Source organism: Microcaecilia unicolor, chromosome 11 (genome assembly GCF_901765095.1).
Source record: "Microcaecilia unicolor chromosome 11, aMicUni1.1, whole genome shotgun sequence".
NCBI lineage: Eukaryota > Metazoa > Chordata > Amphibia > Gymnophiona > Siphonopidae > Microcaecilia > Microcaecilia unicolor.
The window spans coordinates 110,693,967-110,713,155 of NC_044041.1; the positions used below are offsets into that span (position 1 = coordinate 110,693,967).

At 47.7% G+C, this 19,189-nt stretch overlaps 1 protein-coding gene across 1 annotated transcript in view; it reads right to left on the minus strand.

The window, feature by feature from the left end:
* Positions 1 to 19,189, minus strand: part of B3GAT3 (beta-1,3-glucuronyltransferase 3) — a 60,795-nt gene that overhangs the window by 19,818 nt on the left and 21,788 nt on the right.

Below are 19,189 nucleotides of genomic sequence, written 5' to 3' on the forward strand. Positions count from 1 at the left end.
ATGAAAGCCAGGGCTGTGGTCACCTTGACAGCACTTCTTGCATGACATGTCCCATCCAAGAACTGTGATCCCAATCTTCCTGCAGCTGCTCATAGAGGTATATGAAGGTCACCCTTTTGTATCTTTTGGGCTCATGAACTGTGTTATAGTCTCAGACGCCCATGCAACACCCATTTTCTCTCTTTCTTCTCCCTTTCTATTTGCTAATGCAGAACATTTTTTGCAAGATTGTTCTTGGTGTTTTACTGTGTCCTGTAATCACAGAGCCCATGGCTAGTTGTCCATGTCTCCTGTAGTACTCAAATTGCAAGTTTGTGTTTTGTACCATGGAGTTTTGGAATTTGTTGAAAAAAAAACAAACTGTTGTTGGCCTCGTGTCATGTGGGTTTAAGATCGTGATCCAATCAGGACATCACTATTTCCTGAAAGCCAGTGTGGATAAGTGATGCACAGCACAACACAACACTTGCAATTCTTGGCCAGTTGTGGAGCTTCTATTTTTTTTCCATTTCAGAAGGGAGCTGTGAGGCAAGTCCAGGATTAATGCAAAAACTTATTCTGCTGCATTATAGGATATTTAGTGGGGATAATATGTACTCAAAATCCTACACAGGTTATGGATTGCCTAACTCACAATCCTGGCTCTGGGTGCTAGTTTGAAAAATTAGACAAGCCTGTATTGCACTGCACGTCCTTTTTAAATACTGGCTTGTGGGGAGGTCACGTGACGTGATGCTCGAGGGGACGACGGCTGAGCTAAGTTCCTCTGAGCCCCCTGGCTATTCCCCGTGGTTTTAACAACGGACGAACATCACTTGAACACTAAAATTACATTCCCCCGGAGTGTTGGAATATACCCGCTGTGATTCGGGGGACAAATTTTTGAGCATGGCGGCGAGAGCAGCTCACAAAGAGAAGATGCGAGGGAAGGCCGTGGAAGATAAAATGGTGGCACGTATCGAGCCCAGCGGGACCCTCTGTCTCCTCGGCGTGGGTAACGGAGATTACCTCCGAAATGCCGGTGCTACTGGAGGACCCTTTTGGAAACGCGTTTGTCCCCAATCGATTCAAAACTGGGATGCATGCAGGCCCAGCTGGAGGAGCTTTCCAAGGAAGCAGGGCATTTCAGCTGAGAACGGCCGAGGTGGAGGACAGAGTCCAGTGGTGGAGGAAATACAGAGCACCCATGCAAAGAAGATAGCTGTGCTGGAGGACAAGGTGGAGGATCTTGAAATAGATCCCGCAGGAATAATCTGCGTCTGTTGGGCCTTCCAGAATCCTTACCTGATAAAAACTTGGTGAGTTTTCTGGCGCGGTGGCTGGCAAAGGAGGTGCAGTTGCTGGCGGGCAGCGGCCCGCTGAGAGTGGAGCGATGTGCACAGACTGGGACAGAGCCAAGCGGCACAATCTAAATTGAGAGTGGTATAATGCGGATCTTGAATATGTCCATAAGCAAGCCATTGTACAAGCACGAGAGGAGGAAAACGCTACAATATGATAATCAGAAGATTATGTGTTTTCCAAGACTATTCAGCGGGAGTTGCGACTCATCATAAGCTTTTTCACCCTATTTGCCTCTAACCCTCTTCGCTCTCAAAATAAGTTTGCCCTAATGTATCCGGCAATTCTCAAGATCACTCACAATGCAGCAGTCCAGTCATACACCGCAGTAGATGAGGCTCGTGCTTTCCTTTAGCGTTTGGAGATTGCGCTAGCACAGACGGGGGACACTTGAGTTAATAGGAAACTGATGTTTCGCCCCAACCAGGAGGAAGATTTTATGCCTTGCAGAGGAGGGGGGATGGAAGCAGTTAATATCTCGCCCCTCCTCTCCCCCTTATGGAACTACTAACTATGTTGGATTTTTTTGTGTTCGCCCATCAAGGTGGCAGAGACCTGTGGTAACGTAGTAGTACTGGGAGTGAAATCACTAGTCTATGTCTGGTGCTCTAGTTGTTCTTTTCGTTTCTTTTTACACTCACTGGACCACGTCTAGGGACAGATCGAATGATGGGGCTGGATGTGGACTTGATTTATGGACGGTGGGGGGGGAGGGGGTGGGACACGGGGTGTTAACAGTGCTATAAAGTCGCATTAATAGATGGAGGTTTCCATTAGAGTTATGTAAAGACCCCACTTTTAAAGAGCGATTGCTGATTAAATGGGAAAGCTATAAGTTAACAAATGCTGAACACATAAATGACCCAGTGCTCTACTGGGAAGCAGCTAAGGCAGTACTCCGGGAGGAAATTATAAGCTACTCCCACCATGTGAGAAAGTCTCGGAATAATGAAATACTTGACTGGGGGCACTATTATGGAAGGCCCGGCAGCGGTACGGGCAATTTCATGGAGGAGCGGACCGGCAAAGACTGATAGAAATACAAACAGCAATGAATTTGCTTTTACACCAGAGAGCAGTTAAATCACAAACATATTACCGATATCAGCTATATAGACATGGTAATAAAGCAGGCCAGTTGCTGTCACGGCTGGTAGGCCCACGAAAAGGAATGCAGAACATTACCTCCATTCGGAATAGTAAAGGGAAGTAGTACATACAGATAAGGATATTTGTGAGGCCTTTTATAAGAACTATGGTAACCTTTATAGGAAACCTGTAGATGAAGGCCTCACAGGAGACTTGTACTTAAGTAACATCAGTTTACCCTCAGTCAGAAGGAGGGGGAAGGTTTGAACGCTCTAATTTCAGAAAATGAAGTGGCGTGTGACGATAAACCAGATCCCTTTACTGAAAGCACCTGGAGTGGATGGTTTCCGGGCAGAATTTTATAAACTGATGGCATCGAGATTGTTCCCCCACTTACTAATCTCTCTAATAAATGTGTGGATGGGGAATTGCTGCCCCCCTCTTTGGCCATGGCTCAGATTGTTGCATTACCTAAGCCGGGCAGAGACCCTACTAAGCCGGAATCTTATCGACCTATATCGCTTCTGAACTATGAAGCTAAGCTCTTTGCTAAAATAATGGCGAACCACCTGGCTTGGGTTCTGCCTAATCTGATACATGAGGCACAAGTGGGCTTTGTGGAGGTCGAACAGTAGCTAAGAACTTGCGCACCATTTGTCAACTTGAGTATAGGGGTCGAGAAGACTTCCAGTCATTGCTTATCAGCTTTGACGCTGAGAAAGCCTTTGATCGAGTACACTGGGAGTTTCTGTTTGCCTCTTTGAAGGCTTATGGATTCGCAGGGCGATTTGTGTCAGTTATTAAGGCTTTATATGCTAATCCTCAGGCGAGGGTCTTGATTAATGGGCAGGAATCTGAGCCTTTTAGAGTGCTTTGGGGAACACGACAGAGCTGCCCTCTCTCTCCGCTCTTCTTTGTATTATCCTTGGATCCTTTGATAAGAGATATAATGGAGAATCCCGATATTCGGAGTGTTCAGATAGGCCCTCACTGTTTTAAAGTGGCAGCTTTTGCCAACGATCTGCTGGTCCATTTAAGAAGTCCGCAGACCTCTTTACATGCCTCGCTGGACTCTTTTAAGGAGTATGGGGGTTTTGTGGGATTCCGGCTTAATTTGGACAAATCAAAGGCCTTGCTGTCGTCGCCACAAGTAAAAGCCTTATAGGGCTCAGAGTTTCCATTACGGTGGGCCTCTGGCTCTTTTAAGTACCTAGGGATCTATTTGTCCATGGAGGTCAGAGTCCTATATAGATTAAATATAATGGCACTATTGGAAGATACCAGGAAGCAACTAAATAGTTGGAGAGACCTTTCAGTGTCCTTGCTGGGAAGAGTGGGGTTACTGCAAATGGTTATATTCCCCAGATGGTTATATGTCCTCCATAGTCTACCATTGAGATTATTGAAAAGATCTGAGAAAGTGTACAGATTATTTAACATATTCTGCTGGGCTGGTAAAAAGCCGAAACTTAGAGTGGATAGGTTACGTGGTCCTTGGAGCCAAGGCGGGGGGGGGGGGGGGGGGGGGGGGGGGGGCGGGCTTCCAGATCTACGACAATACAACTGGGCCTGTTTATTGAGACACTTGGGTGATTGGTTTGGACATACGCAAGTGCACACACCGATAGAAATGGAAACAGCACTCTATGCTCCTTATGACTTTTATTCATTGCTGCATCTAGGGAGAGCCCAAACTCCGAAGCTTCTGAAGGACAGTGTATTGTTGCACTCTATGCAAGATGTTTGGAGGGTGTTGGTAAATAAATTAGGGGGCAGCGCAGGGGTCTCGGACCAGCTGTCATTGAGGAGCAATACAGTTTTCAACCGGGAATGGATAACCCTACCTTCCAATTATGGGAACAAAAGGGCATAGTTAGGCTGGAACCACCTCTTATTGAAAGAGGGACAAGTGATAAGCTTCCTGCAGCTCCGGGAAAGAGTGGGAGCTGCGTGGGGTAATCGATTTGCATTTGCACAAATTAGACATATGGCCGCCCTAGACCAGTCGGGCCTATGGGTCCCCTTGGTTTCTTGAATTCGGGATTTTTTTTCAAGGAGTTTCAGATTTAGGATTTTCAGTATCAAATTTACATAAGGCCTCGCTAAAGGGGGGACCAGAGAGGGACTTCTCTTCCTTGAAAACTAAATGGGCAGAGGAACTAGGTGTGGCTGTAGGGACCTGGGATGTGGCTGCCACCATCAGGAGTATTCCTGCGTTGACTAAAGATGCAAAACTAAGGGAGTGTGGGTATAGAGTAGTGCTTAGGGCATATATGGCTGGGGCACGGGGAGCATATAAATGTTCTAAATGTATACAGTCTGCTCATACTCTCGCACATGCTTTTTTGAGGATGCCTGCAAGTCAAATTCTTTTGGGAGCAAATTAAAAGATTTTTGAGTCAGCTTTTGGCTCGAGACATAGGTGGCTCAGTGGAACAGCTGCTTCTAGATGCTCCTGAGGCCTTCATTAATATGAATAGATTTGATGTGCTCCTATGTTGTAAATTTACTCTTGTAGCAAAAAAGTTATTTTGCAATATTGGACAGTAGCAGATACGCCGGCTTATTGGCATTGGTGAAATCAGATTCACTTATTTGGCATTGGGACGTGAAAGACGCAAGACGGTCACCCAAAAGGTGCAAGTCCTACTTGGCGATTTGGAACCCTTGCCTCCAAATTTTGAGTCCCTGGGGGCGTAGTCTCCTGCTTAATAGCATGAGATAAGTGATGGTATGTCTCTCTTGCTTCAGGAAGGTGGTGTGCTGCGTCTTGATAGCTTCTGAAAGGGGGGGTGGGGTTGTAGCGTTTGAGGGGTGGAGTAGGAGGGGGTAGTGGGATTCGGGTTCAATTTTGGGGGGTTTGCATGGTGGAAGTAGGGGGTTGATTTATTTTATTGGGTACAGGCGACAACTCAATTTTGTTATGCAATTCAATAGACGATTACGATTGATACGCTGAACCTTCAATAAAATGTTGAAATATATAAAACGGTCTAGTTGGGAGATGGGTGGCTATAAGAAACAAAGCCTCCGGCCTGGTCTCTTAGCTGGACTGCCAAATACTGTATGACAAGGAGGGTGACACTGAACTGCGATTTATGTGTCTCTTGTTTATAAGATTGCCTTGAAAGGTGATTGCATATGCTTTATGCACCGTTATTTTAATACGTAGATTTGTTGATTACAATCTTGGGAGAGGGTGGGTTCTGGTAAGAGACAGGTTAGGAAGCACAATGTTAAAAGGCTGAGGATATGACTATTATGCTGTTCTTACTCAAATATTGTGATTTGGCACTTAGTTGAATTTGGAACGTGTTGATGAGTTATTTTGCTATACCATCAATAAAAAAGTTGAAACATAAATATTGGCTTGTGTTTGGCCATTGCTGTAGGATATCCAGCTTATGTATTATTGATGGCTCTTTGTAATAATTATTTGGACTTCAGGGTTTTATAGTGACCTAATAGTTGTTACAATGGCCAGTATCCAATTCTCATCTTGCCAGTGGGTTACCACCAACTCCCAACCATTTTAATGTCATACATTTTGTATAGCTAACATTTACTCATCTCTATATAATAAAAGGCACCTCCAACGTTCTGAAGCCTCAAGCCGGAAATTGATGGCACCAGAGATATCCGGTTTGCCCTGAGTGTCTGGCCTGCCCTTGCGTCATAACGTTGAGGGCGGCGCTATGACAATCGGCCAAACGCCATCTCCCTGACCCTCGGCGGACATTTCCCACCTCCGGAGGACTAACATCGCCCGCACAACGTCGGAGAGAGGCAGACGGGGACGCAAGCATCGGCGACACGCGATCTCACTCCCCTTGCCACTCGGCAGCCATTTCCCAACTTCGCAGGACTCCCATTGCCCCGCACAAACTCGGAGACACGGAGGGAGCGACGCAGGGAGCCAGCCTGCCTGCCTGCCTGAACGTGCCAGGAAGGGAGACAGCTTCAGTCGGAGGGAGCGCCACGACCCTGAAAGGCACTGGAAGGGGGGGCACTCGAACCTCAACCTGCGAGGAGGGAAGGGGGAGGGCAGGAAGGGGGGAGGGGGAAAAACGCCGGCAGACGGAGGGACCACCATCCTGAAAGCCCAAGGGAGGTGGGCCAACACCCTGAAGCTGGGATTCCCTCTCACACACACACTCACATTCTCGCACAAACACGCCACACACACTCTCACTCTGTCACACACACACATTCACTCTCTCTCACAAACATACACACTACGATACAGAAAAACGGCCTCCACAGGGCCCACGATCCTGCAGGCCGGCGGGGGGGGGGGGGGCCACGACCCTGAGGCTGGGAGGGGGACGAGAAGGATATGGGAAAGGAAACACGGGGGGAGCGGGAAGGATGCCAACACATGCAGGGGGGGATCCCTGCGGCACACTCTCTGTCTCGAACACACACTCTCACACACACAGTCGCAAATTCACTCTGTCTCTCACACACTCACTGTCAAACATACACACTTCCATGAAAACCTTGCTAGGGCCGTTTCATTGCTCTCAGAAACGGGCCTTTTTTACTAGTCTAAGATAATCTACACTGCCTTTATAAACAGATGTCTGTGAACTCTGTACCTTGTGTCATACAATATTTGTTTATTGAGTTACAGTTCTGTGCTAACATACATTTAGAACTGTTTTTTTTTCTTTGGGGGGAGGGAGCAATTTGTTACAGTCCTTTTTCTTTTCTCAAGTTTTTTTTCTGTGTTTGAGTACAAATTGGTCTGTAAATTCTATCTGGCACATACCTTTTTCTGATCTTCTATGACTCTGTTGTTTTGTTTAATGCATGTTCTGGTTTAAGTTTCTATGGAATGCCAATAAGGGGTTCACTAACTCTTACATAAGTGTCCACCCTATCAATTACGTTGAAATATGTTATGGTAGGGTGAGGGCCCATAGTGACGAGGTATTGTGGCTCATGGATGACATGCATTTTCATCAGCTCTGAGTAACAGGTGTTGTAAAGAAATCCTCTATTGATACCCTTGACACATGCATCATAGAGGGTATTGCAACATAATACAAAACTAAAATTCCAGTAACAATTTGCGTGCTCATTAAAAATGAAGAAAAAGCCCTCAGAAACTGTGGGTAAAATACCCAGGGTTTAGTGTGCGGTTATATGAACTTTTATAACACACACCACGATTCGATCATTGGGCTGAAAAAACTTCATTCTATATATAGTAAGCTTGCAATTTTATAGCTTTTTATACTATAATTGTTATTATTATTTTTTTAATTGTTTTCTAATGCATTCTTATTCTTTCCCACGTTGGAGTAATCAATTCAAATATCCAATCACCAATATATGGCAGCAAGGCATAGAGTATTGCGCTACTTAGCTTGAGTTCTCACAAATTGTTACACTTCACGAACTGCTCTTCTGATCATGTGATATATGCTTTGTGCTGCCCCTGTCAGAAATTTTATATAGGCATGACAACAAGATCACTGCGAGTGAGAATTTTGGAACATAGATCCAATATTCGTAGATCTGCTATCAAGGAGCCGATAGTTGAACACTGCATTTCCCATCAGCACAAGTTTGAAGAGCTTGAATGTTTTGTATTGGATCATGTGGAGGTTCATCACAGAGGAGGAAACTGCAAACTCAATTTACTGAGAAGGGAAACCAAATGGATTTTTGAGTTTGACACCTTGGAGCCGAATGGACTCAACAGCTCCATAGATTGGCACAACTTTTATTGACGTCATCACGTAACGTAAGCACCAGTATTTTAGACAACAGGACGTACGTGAACGCTGAGGCGCCATATTTTGAATCGTTTTTGTGCTTCCCTAAAGTATGTCTGATCTCAGGTTGATATATTATGTGCTAACTTTATTTTAGATTCTTTTTCCACGACAATAATTTCATCTAATGTCTTATGTTTCAGTACTTCTAAAGCACTCCGTTCCTGAAGAAGCCACGTTTCTAGGCGAAACGGGTTCCCGTAGAACGGACAATGAAGACTGCCCGATCCTAAAGCTAAGTAGCGCAATACTCTATGCCTTGCTGCCATATATTGGTGATTGGATATTTGAATTGATTACTCCAACGTGGGAAAGAATAAGAATGCATTAGAAAACAATTAAAAATAATAATAACAATTATAGTATAAAAAAGCTATAAAATTGCAAGCTTACTATAGAATGAAGTTTTTTCAGCCCAATGATCGAATCGCGGTGTGTGTTATAAAAGTTCATATAACCGCACACTAAACCCTGGGTATTTTACCCACGGTTTCTGAGGGCTTTTTCTTCATTTTTTAATGAGCACGCAAATTGTTACTGGAACTTTAGTTTTGTATTAGGTTACTTTTTTGCTCCAGTGTACTGCTTACGTTCTATTGTTTGGTCTTATAAGGGTATTGCAACATCACTCCTTCTTCCTCCCATTCATTTTTCACAATGGGCTGTAATACTTTGTTATTCACCTCACAGCTACTACTATTTACGGCAACATGAAGATATTTATGAATGGAGATGGAATAGGAACTTTACTTACAGTGTTTTGGGGCTTGGGCCACTGGGCAGTGTGGGGCAGTGTTTGAAGATGTATCGATTGACCACAAAAATTCATAGATGCTACTGAAAACAATACCAGACTTGTGATGTTTTTGTTTTACTCAACCTCCTTGGTTTTGCATTTTTTTCATTTAGGAGGGGAGGGTGGGGGTAGTTGTTATAGTTTTACGGGGACTGTGAAGGTAGGGGAATGGTTATATACAAAATGTTTTAGTTCTGTGATCCTGAACTTCATTGCTGGAGTGTGCATTTCAGTGGAATGCTGTATACCTTATGTTTAACTTATGATGACAATAAAGATATTTCTACATTTAAACAGTAGCAAGAGCCTATGACTGCCTTTGTTTTTATTTTTTTTTCAGCTTCTTATAATTTATTTGGATGATTCTGATATGTACATATATACTGTATCATTTATTAAAAATAGAAATCCCAAGGACAGAAAAATCTTATTGTAGATTGTTGGAACAAGTTTCAAACTCTGTATTTTTGAAATCCATTTTCTATACTTTTAAATAGAGTACATTAATACATGGCTAAATCATATTGTGAATATCATGGGTGTAGCCAGACTTCCCATTACAGGTGGGCCATGAGTTCATCCAGTCGGGCCCCTCCCACCTACATCCCCACGGAGACAGAAATCTAACCCATCCCTACTGGAATTTTACCTGTCCCCACACATCCTCTTAAAAAAAAAAAAAATTATGGTTAGCTCTCTCAGTCTCTGGGTTCACGCCACAGCCTGCAAGCAAGGAAGAAATGGAAATTTAAAGTTGGAACATTCTGCTGCACACATGTAAGGCTCATTTCTGATTTGCTGGCACTGTGTGCTAAGAGGTCGCCACATGCATGCATCAAGAGGTCAGGTGCTTGTGCCTGTGTCAGAAGCAGAGAGGGTTAATGGAAGACTTTCTACATCTGCGCTGTTAAGCAAAGAGGAGCAGATGGTATCAATCAAAGAACTTGGTAGGTGAGAGGCCAGCGCAGATGTGGCTTAGACTTCCACGGGAACCCCGCAGGAACTGCTTCCATCACCACGGGAACCTCGCAGAGCTGCTGCCTCCCGAGTTCACCTGCTCCAAGTCTTCTGTCTGATCTTTTGTACATTGGGAGAGCAGTTTCCAGCACTCAAGACAGGAGAAAGCGGCCTATCTAAACTAGACACTGGGAACCACCAGATCACGGTTTTGGATCTGCTGGACCGCGCCCCTCAACTTATATCAAACTGGGAGCTCCGAGTAGCGACACTACGGGACCACAATCCACACCTCTCACAGACCTTAGGGAACTGCTGGATCGGGTCCGCGGGCCTACCAGACATGGCCTCCAGCTCATACTGAGCTGAGTACCCCAGGGAGCACAGTGAGACTCCACATGAGAAGAACTCCTGAGCGAACATGGGCCATGCGACCACAGAGACGACTATCGAAGGCGCTCAAACCATCCTCACACCACTTTTCCACACTTCTCCTTTACTGGATTGAGGGAGAGCAGCGGGCCACGCTCGGAGTGAACAGCAGCAGAAGCCGTTAACGAGGACCAGCTGACCTCACTCTCGCAGCACCACAGAACAAACAGCAACCGACCCCTCCAGGCTGCCGACAAGGAAAACCAGCTCTCTGTACCCCAGCATCAACGCAGACCAACAATCAAGCATCTGCAGAACATACAACAAACAAACAGGTAGGAGCTAACTGGAAATATAGAAACCACTGCGTGTATACGGACAACCAGAAACCATCACCCCAAATTCGGCACTACCAACAACACAGAAGGCAGCAGGAAAACAAAGTAGGCAAAACATTGCAGCCAGAGAAACAGATCTAATCTTTAAGCTAAACAGTGCCACAAACAAAAGGCAATGAAAAAGTGCTGCAAGCAAACAAGGCAATCTCTAAAACTTAAACAGTACTGCAAACAAAAAAGGAGCCGGAGATTATCCTACCTCTCCCCAACCTCAGTGTCATAAGACTCGAACTGGCCATAAATCAGAATTAATTAAAAAAAAAAAAAAAGAATGAACCATACAAAACTAATCCTAAGATTACACATCCTGGCCCTAGTACATACAATAGATGCCCTATCCCAAGAACAGAATATCCTACATAATAATTTGCACCTCCATCTGGATGGCTGGATTCGTAACACACTTCCCATTGGTCCACCCTGGCGATGACGTCAGAGGGCGGTATCAGTGAGAGACAAGGGAAGCCAGCACCAGCCAGCGGAGGTGAGTAGAGAATCACCCCCCTCTCCTCCGAGTTCCAGCCCCCCTCCCCTCCGAGTTCTATGCCCCTCCACCTCCCTGCCCCCCTCCCTTCGAGTTGCAGGACGTCCCTCCCCCCCTCCCCTTCGAGTTGCAGGACATCCCTCCCTCTCCCCTCTGAGTGCAAGCACGACCTGTTCTCCTGTAGCCCTCGCCTTCCTGCATGCCGGCTGTAATTTAAAAATTCTTACCTCAGGGTCCGGCGTCTGCAGTGAAGGCGAGCGGCGCTTCAGACTGCCTTCCCATGTGTCTCAGCTCTGCCTCTGGTCCTGCCGTTCCGGAAACAAGAAATGAGAGCAGGACCAGAGGCAGAGCTGAGACACATGGGAAGGCAGTCTGAAGCGCCGCTCGCCTTCACTGCAGACGCCGGACCCCGAGGCAGTGGCGTTCCTAGGGGGGGGGGGGGCGGTCCGCCCCAGGTGCACGCCTGCCCTCCGTTGTTCCATGCTTCTTCTCTGCCCCGGAACAGGTTACTTCCTGTTCTGGGCAGAGAAGGAGCATGGAACAACGGAGAGGACCGGGGGGGTGGGGGTCCTTCGTGGGGGTGTCCTTTCGCCGGGGGGGGGGGGGCAATCGGCGATCCGCCCCGGGTGCCAGCCCCCTAGGAACGCCACTGCCCCGAGGTAAGAATTTTTAAATTACAGCTGGCACGCAGGAAGGCGAAGGGCTGCCGGAGAACAGGTCGTTCTTGCACTCAGAGGGAAGAGGGAGGGAGGCGCGTCCTGGAACTCAAAGGGGAGGGAGGGAGGGGGAACTGGAACTCGAAGGAGGGAGGGAGTGGTGCATGGAAACTGGGAGGGTAGGGGGGCTGGAACTCTAAGAAGAGAGAGGTAGGGAGGGGGGCGTGGAACCTTGCTAGCGCCCGTTTCATTTCTTTCAGAAACCGGGCCTCTTTTACTAGTCATCTCAATACACTCCCAAATACTCCTACTACTTATCATTTCTATAGCGCTACTAGACGTACTAGCTGTACACTTGAACGAACCGATTAAACTGTCATCAGATCAAAACCAGACTAACCATAGAAAATATCATCACACAAACAAAAACAGGAGAAAGAACCATTCACATCAATCACATGTCAACTAATAAAATATTCTATAATACCTGCCTTAGGACAAAAAACCGTTAAACAGATCCAAATAGGATATATAAATGCTAGATCAGTAATAAAATGGAAACATTAACAGAATGGATTACTCAGGACAACCTAGGCTTAATATTCATCAGTGAAATGTGAATTCATAACCAAAATGACCCCATAATCCTTGACATCTGTCCTCCAGGATACAAAATCAACCATTGGACAAGAACAAGTAAAAGAGGAGTAGGCATAGCCCTAATCTACAAAGATGAATTCATTTCAGAACCCACTGCGGAATCCATTAATACACAACTTGAAATTGACGCAATCAGGTTACAAAACAAATCCCTCCCAGCTCACCTGACTTGCATCATATTATATCGACCACCAGGAAATTGGAAAGATGCCCAACCAACTCTCATGGACTTTATATCAAACACATGCCTCACAAATCCTAACGTAATAATAGGAGATATAAGCCTTCACCTAGAGGACACAACCTCAAAATGACACACTAGAATGCAAAGAGTGCTTACAAATTTGGGACTTCCACTGGCCACAAGTCAACCCCACACACATAAAGGGCCATGCACTGGATCTATTAACATACAAACTATCCAGTGACAGAAAATTACCAAGGTAAGAACCTAATTTTCCCTTCCTTGTCATCAAGCAGATGAAGCCATTACGTATGGGATGTATCAAAGCAATCCCTATATAGGGTGGGAACAGATCACACCATGCGCTAGCACTTGTGCTCCAAAACGCGCATCCCTCCTAGCAGCCACATCCAGCATGTAATGTCGGGCAAAAGAGAGCTTAGAAGCCCATGTTGCTGCACTGCATATCTCTTGACGAGAGAGTGCTCCAGTTTCAGCCCAAAAGGAAGAAATCGCTCTGGTAGAATGCGCCTTAAAGGCTACAGGCGGAACCCTGCCGGCCAGCAGATAAGCTGAAAAGATAGTTTCTTTGAGCCAGCGGGCAATAGTGGCTTTAGACGCTGGAGACCCTCTGCGAGGACCTGATAGCAAAACAAACAGATAATCATAGATCCTGAAAGAGATAGTAACTCGCAGATGCTGCAGCAGAGTCCTGCGCACATCCAACAGGTGCAACTGCCAAAAGATTCTGGAAACTCCTCCTTATCAAAGGAGGGCAAGAAAATAGGCTGGTTTAGGTGAAACGCTGAAACCACCTTAGGCATGAAGGAAGACACGGTCCGAACCGTGACCCCGGACTCTGAGAATTGGTGAAATGGGTCTCTACAGGACAGCGCCTGGAGCTCTGACACCCGTCTCGCCGAAGTAATGGCCACAAGAAAAACGGCCTTTAGTGTCAAATCTTTCTCCGATGCTCGCCGAAGCGGCTCAAAAGGAGAAGCCTGCAGGGCCTTCAAAACTAGCCCCAGCTTCCAAGCTGGACAGGGTGCTCGCACGGAAGGCAGGAGCCGAAGCACCCCACTAAGAAACCGTGCCACATCTGGATGAGCAGCTAAAGACATGTCTTCAACCTTACCACGAAGGGAGGCCAACGCTACCACTTGCACCCGCAGGGAATTATAGGCCAAGCCTATTTGTACACCATCCTGCAAAAAGTCCAGAATCGGCGAGACAGGAGCCCGCATGGGTGTGATCGCTTTTGAAGCACACCAAGACTCAAACTGGCGCCAAATCCTGGCATAAGCCACGGAAGTGGAACGCTTGCGGGCCTGCAGGAGAGTAGAAATGACTGTGTTTGAATAGCCTTTGTCCCTCAATTACGCCCTCTCAATCGCCATGCCATAAGACCAAAGCGGCAGGCGTCCTCCATGGCTACCGGGCCCAGTGACAACAGGTTCGGTACCAGAGGTAAAGGAAGGGGAGCCTCCACTAGCATCTGTCGGAGGTCCGCATACCAAGGCCTCCTGGGCCAATCCAGGACGATGAGGACCACTTCTCCTGGGTGCAGCCGAATCCGCAGGAGCACGCGCTCTATCAAGGGCCACGGAGGGAACACGTATAGTAGGCCCGGAGGCCGGGCTGAGTCAAGGCATCCAACCCTGCCGAGCGAGGATCTCTCCGTCTGCTGAAAGAAGCACGGGACTTTGACATTTGAAACTTGTCGCCATAAGATCCATCACGGGCTTGCCCATTTGGCATATATCTGCAGGAATACTTCGTCTGCTAGTTCCATTCTGCTGGATCGATCTGATGCCTGCTTACATAATCGGCTTTGCACGTGCTCTGACCTGCAATCTGAGCTGCCGACAGAAACTGAAGATGCAGCTCGGCCCAGTGGCAAATCTGTTTGGCCTGCGCGGCCAGTGCTCTGCACTGAGTGCGCCTTGTCGATTTATGTAGGCCACCTGCTGTCGTGTTGTCCGACATCACTCTGACAGCCAATCCTTCCAGGGTCACTTGAAAGGCCAGAAGCGCCTGAAAACACCGCTTTCAACTCCCAGGCGGTTGATGGACCATCCGACTCCTCGGGTGTCCATAGACCCTGGCATGCTTCCCCTTGCAAGTGCGCCCCAGCCCTTCAGGCTGGCATCGGTCATACTGAGACACCAATCGGGGAGTGCCAGCGGCATCCTTGCCGCAGCATGCTGTCTGAGAGCCACCACGCCATGCTGAGTCGGGCCGCAGGAGCCAAGAAAGTCTGCATTGATAATCCTGAGAAACTGGGAGACCATCTTTGAAGTAGGGAATACTGTAGAGGTCTCAGGGTGCGCTCTCGCCCCAGGCACCACTTCCAATGTGGCTGACATCGATCCAGCAGCTGGACAATGTCCCAAGCTCGGTGGGCGGGGCATCCTCAGGAGCAGACGGACCTGATTCTGAAGCTTGCACTGCCTTAGCTCGGGTAGGTACCATAGCCCGAGTCTGTGTCGAACCTGGCCCCCAAATATTCTAGAGATTGCGAGGGGGTCAGGTGACTTTTGGCCATATTGACGACCCAGCCTAGAGATTGAAGTACTGAGACCACTCTGGCTGTAGCTTGATAGCTCTCTGTTACAGAGTCTGCTCTGATGAGCCAGTCATCTAGGTACGAGTGAACCCTGATACCTTCTCGCCTGAGTAAAGCACGCTACTACCACCATTACCTTCGAAAAGGTTCTGGGAGCAGTGGCGAGGCCAAAGGCAAGGCCCGGAACTGGAAACGTTTTCCCAACACCGCAAACCTCAGAAATTTCTAGTGCGGGGGCCAAATTGGTATGTGCAAGTAAGCTCTTTCAGGTCCAGAGATGTGAGAAACCTTCTCCTGGCTGTACCGCAGCAATGACGGATGCGCAGGGGTTTCCATGTGGAAATGCCGCACTCTCAGGGACTTGTTTTAATCTTTTAAGTCCAGAATAGGGCGAAAAGACCCACCTTTTCGTGGCAACCACAAAGTAGATGGAGTATCAGCAGTAGCCATGTCGGTGGGAGGGTACCAGGGACACGGCCCCTAACTGAATCAGACCTTGCAAAGTCTCCTCTACCGCCACCCGTTTGGCGGCAGAACCGCATCGGGACTCCACAAACACGTCTCTTACTGGGGCGTTGAATTCTATTCTGTAGCCATCTCTGATCAGGTCCAGAACCCACTGATCTGAGGAAATATTGGCCCACTCCTCGGCAAAGAGGGAAAGACGTCCTCCGATGACAGGAAGCGAGGAGGGGGCCGGCGCACCATCATTGAGAGGGTTGCCCCTGAACTCCAGGCCTAGAGCCGGTGGCTGCGGAATGCTTGTCCGAGTGAAAGGAGTTCCTCTGCTGAAAAACGGGCACGAGAAGTGAACCCAGCAAGAACGCCCCGGCTGGTACCTTCTAGCTTCACGGAAGCGAGGTCTATAAGAGGAGTGGACTGCCTGGCCCTTGGAGGAAGGCCTCGGCCTATCTTCGGCAAGCGCTGGGGTTTAGGATCTCCAGGCCTTAACAATTTTTTTTTCCCAACCTCCTCACCAAATAGGAGAAGGCCTTGAAAGGGCAACTTCACCAACTTGCTTAGAGGCCATGTCCGCTGCCCAATGTCGTAGCCAAATAAGACAGCGAGCCGCCACTGCTACTGCCATTTGTTTAGCCGAAGCTCTGACATATCATAAGGGCATCAGCAAAAAGGACAAGGCCGACTCCCAACCGCGGAGCCACATCTGAGAAGGGCTCCGCTCCATCTCCGGGCTGTTCCACTGCCTGTTGCAACCACGCCAGGAGGCTCTCAGCAGCTTAACAACTGCATGCAGACGCCCCCGACCAGTAAGACCTGCAATTTCAAAGGGCCGTTTAAGTGTTGCTTCCAGCTACGGTTGTCTTATCCTTCAGGCCAACTCCTCCTTCCACAGAGAGGGTAGTTCTCTTTGTCACCGCAGTGACTAGGGCATCTACTTTAGGCATTGCAAAGCGAGCCAAATGCTCCTCACGCAGAGGGTATAATTGCCCCATAGCCCTGGAAACTTTCAAAGGTCCCTTGGGGTCAGCCCATGAGCGGGAAATAAGTCTTGGATGGAGTCATGCAAAGGAAAGGCTCGCAGCAGGCTTTTTGGTACTAGCCATCCTAGGATTCACAGAGGAGGCCGTGCTCTTCAATAGAAAGGACCTGTAGGGCATCTGAAATAAGCGCTGGCAGCTCATCACGGTGGAAAATCCTCACCGCGGAGGGATCATCCAGATCCTGTGGTAATTCTGCTCCTGACTCTGGCTCCTCAGACCACGAAGACCTGCCAGAACTCTCCGAATCCTCACAGCCCGACCACGGGGGGGGGGGGGGGGAAGGAGGTGCACCACAATCTGAAGGGGAATTAGCCCCTTCTACGCTTTCTTTATGCCAATTATCAGGGAAAATAGCCTCAGTGGGCAGTCCCAGGCCAGAATCCACCGGGGGGAACAATAGAAGGGGCCTCAGACGACTCTTGAGGGAGAGCTCTTTTTAGCATGTATGCTTTATGCAATAATAACACAAAATCAGGGGAGAAAACTTGCCCTGGGCACCCAGATCCCGTCCGGGCTAGCCGCTCCCTGATAGCCTCAATTTGAGGTCCCCCCCCCCCCCCGGGCTCAGGGCTCTCCGTCTCTATGGAGGACCGCGCCATGCGGAGAATTCAAAATGACGTCCGCTGCCAGCTCTGAGCGGGAAGAATCATCGCTCGCCATGCCGGGGCCGGCTCTTACACCTGTACAGCACGATTTACAGAGCCCCGCTGCTGATTTTCGCTTGCCACACTGGGAACAGCGTTTACATTCTCTGCAGCCATCGCCGAAAACGGTGGGAAAATTCAAAATGGCGGTTTCGCGCCAAAAATGCCCCGATCGAGGGCCCACCCAAAGGAGTTAGAAAACACTCTTACCTCACCGGACCGAGTATCACAGCTCCGGTCCCATAGAAGAATCAAAGGAAAACCTCTGTTCCATTTTTTTTTTTAACGCTGTGAGGAAAGCAGAGGTAATAAGAACGCCGGAGGCTCAGATGAGTGGGAAAGGCAGGGAAAGACGAACCAATGTGCCTGATCCACTGAGTGGGAAAGGACAGGGAAAAGCAAGCTAATATGTCCACATGGCATGGGTAAGGCAGGGAAAGGGCTAACCTATGTGCCTTCAAAGTGAAGCTGCTATAGCCTCTAACACCCCGGCTAACAACTGGCAAGCCAGGAGCACCCCCCAGGCAGATTTTTGATGGAGCTCGAAGAAGCTGCAGCCACCCTGCTTGGGGAGATAGAGAATACTGAAGAGGCAGTGGAGCTGGCTGGCCATGAGGCACTGTGAAAAGTTGAGTGCTCTCTTATCTCCCCCTGCTGGTTGATGGACACAACCCATACGTAATGGCTTCATCTGCTTGATGACAAGGAAAGGCCTATTCCCAGAGGACAGAGGAAATATCCTACTAACTCCCATCTCAAAGACACCTCAAATTACAGACCGATAGCATCCATACCCCTAACAACCAAATTACTACTACTACTACTACTAACTGACATTTCTAAAGCGCTACTAGGGTTACGCAGCGCTGTACAATTTAAACAGAAGGCATAGTCGCCAAACAACTAGCAGAATACCTCACTGATTTCAACATAATGCATGAATCTCAATCTGGCTTCAGACCTCACCACAGTACAGAAACTGCCATGAGTGGGAAAGTGCGGGGTACAAATGTAACAAAAAAAAACCAAACAATACTAACCACACTCCTGACCAGATTCAAGCAGGAAATAGCAAGGGGTATAAACATCCTCCTACTCCAATTTGACCTATCAAGCGCATTCTATATGGTCGACCACAACATACTACTGAGAATCCTCGACAAGATAGGAATTACAGGAAAAGTACTCTCCTGGATCAAGGGATTTCTGACATCCAGAATATACCAAGTCAAATCAAACTCAGATATATCACCACCTTGGAAAGCGGAATGTGGAGTACCACAAGGATCACCGCTCTCACCTATATTATTCAACCTAATGATGACACCACTGGCTAAATCTCTATCCAAACAAGGCCTCAATCCATTTCTCTACGCAAATGACATCACTATCTATATTCCCTTCAAACAGAACCCCACAGAAATCACCAAGGAAATAATAAACAGCATTACCATCATGGAATCCTGGGCATCGGCATTCAAGTTAAAACTCAATAGAGATAAAACCCAATGTCTCATTCTCTCGTCCCAATACAATAATGTTTCCCCCTCGGCAATTAACGCACAAGGTTCATCCCTCCCAATCTCAGACCACTTGAAAATCTTAGGCATAACAACTGACCGCAACCTAACGCTAGAAAGCCAAGCTAAGAACACGACCAAGAAAATGTTCCACACTATGTTGAATGCTCAAACATATAAAACCTTACTTTCCCATGGATTTTTCTGCAACATGATCCAAACCATGGTGCTAACCCA